General features: G+C 48.3%; 1 protein-coding gene across 1 annotated transcript in view; it reads left to right on the top strand.

The window, feature by feature from the left end:
* The window catches only part of LOC113209798 (protein still life, isoform SIF type 1-like), a 31,349-nt gene that overhangs the window by 14,789 nt on the left and 14,757 nt on the right, over nucleotides 1-1,803 (top strand). The window contains exon 2 of the mRNA XM_052277398.1: nucleotides 971-1,012. The gene's annotated coding sequence lies outside the window, so the exon portion shown is untranslated. The remainder of the gene's footprint in view (nucleotides 1-970; nucleotides 1,013-1,803) is intronic.

Genomic DNA, 1,803 nt, shown 5'->3' with positions numbered 1-1,803 from the left:
CCGCGCTCTGAACCACCCATGCCACCCACCGCCGCGTGTCTGTGAGCCTAACAGGGGCCTAACCGACATGGACTCGCCCGGCGGACTCCCGCCCGCCAGTCTGTCTGCCTTAATCTTGGGCCACTGCGCTGAGCGGTGCTGAGGGCCTGGCCGCGGCCTCATCCAGAAAATTGGAAGCCTGTAACAGTCATCGTATGTTTGACAAGGGACAACCATCAACATTGTGGGCCCGGCAAGGCTCGCACAGTTGTGGCAACTCAACTGCAAGCACAACCTACGTGCTTGGTCTACTTCTTCGAGTGTTGGTTTAACTATTTCTTTTTTGGTGGTCCCTTTTATGCCAATGCCATACCGTATGGTACCTGCTGTAGATCATCTTTTTTCTGGGTACTGGTCTTGTGCTGGCTGTGTGTGTAGTAGCGTGTTCGCAGTGTAGATCACGTTGGGTACACCGTGCAAATTGGATACCCTCCGTACCACACTACACTATTGTTTTCCTGCACTACGCGTTAAACAGCTGTTATTACTGAAATTGAAAACGGAACCACTAGTCACACACCCCGCCATGCAATACCCCACCCTGACATACCCCCGGTCCCCGTGCCCCGCGCCTGAGTCCTCGCCTGGCTCGGCTAGACTCTTCCTCCCGCCTCTGTCCTGGCCATGGTCCAAACGTTGCAATCCGTCCGGTGGAGGGCGGCAAAGAACATCGTAAGGCATCGCCCGACGGCGCTTTCGCGGCGGCACTCCGGGCGGCACTCCCGGCACACTCGCTCCTGAACTCTTTCGCCCTTTTCCGGGCGTCTCTCTCTCTCCCTCCCCCTCTCTCTCTCTTCCCCTCTGTCTCCCCCCTCTCTCTCTACCCCTCTCTATTTCTCCTCCTGCCTTTTCCTATCGATGCTCCTTCATTACCTAGCCTGTTTTCTAAACCCCAACCCAATTCATCCACCTTTCTCTTTCTTTGTTGCAGGCGGTGGGCGCCGCCGACTGCGGCTGCAACAAGGCATACACAGTAAGTACTAAAATTGGAAATTGAACTGGCGCTAAACTAAAAAATAACCGCTCGCGAATTGAAAGAATATTGCCCCGTACCCTGCTTGCCTTTAGTCAGGAATCCACAAATTTTGTGCGATTACGGATGACTAAAATTGGAGCAAATTCCCCCTTTTTTCCCTAGTTTACTCATATTGCAGTCACGTGTTCACCCCCATTTCCTTAAGTACGCACAGCTTCTGGAGAATTGTATACTGTACTAGCGTACATGGACAAATAGTAAATGAGAAGGGACAATTTTGGGACCTAGGTTAGATGTGTCCTTTGTGCACATTTTAAACTGATACGAATTTATCTAGGAGGTGCAATTTGTATCTATTGAGATGTGCACAAAGACAGCCTGCCTACAAAAATTGTCCCTTGCCATATAGTGTGCAAATCAAACATAAATACCGAAAATAAAATCGAACATTTCTGTTCACTCCTTATCAATACTGGGTATTAATAAATGTAAAACCTCTGTATTCCACACTGTTCTGTCAAGCTTTTAGTTTGCCATTTGCTGTGAGTGTTTGTTTAGCCCAAGAGAGTATACAAACTCACAACACTGATTGGTATGTCATGTCTGATAGCCCGGCATTCTAAAATAATTATATCGAAATACATAGTGGTATACTTGTTACTGACTTGGTACGTATAAATGTTTGTACTATGTCTCTTCCAAATCGAGCAATGTTTGGATTATGGATAAAATCGCCAGGAATTGAGAGTGTATCTCATGCTCAAAATGCACTTTTCCCATAGCCTCAC

The sequence above is a fragment of the Frankliniella occidentalis genome, unplaced genomic scaffold (assembly GCF_000697945.3).
Source record: "Frankliniella occidentalis isolate FOCC.00 unplaced genomic scaffold, Focc_3.1 Scaffold10, whole genome shotgun sequence".
In the NCBI taxonomy this organism is placed as follows: domain Eukaryota; kingdom Metazoa; phylum Arthropoda; class Insecta; order Thysanoptera; family Thripidae; genus Frankliniella; species Frankliniella occidentalis.
The sequence above is the reverse complement of the archived record's forward strand: the minus strand, read 5'-3'. Positions and strand labels throughout refer to the sequence as shown.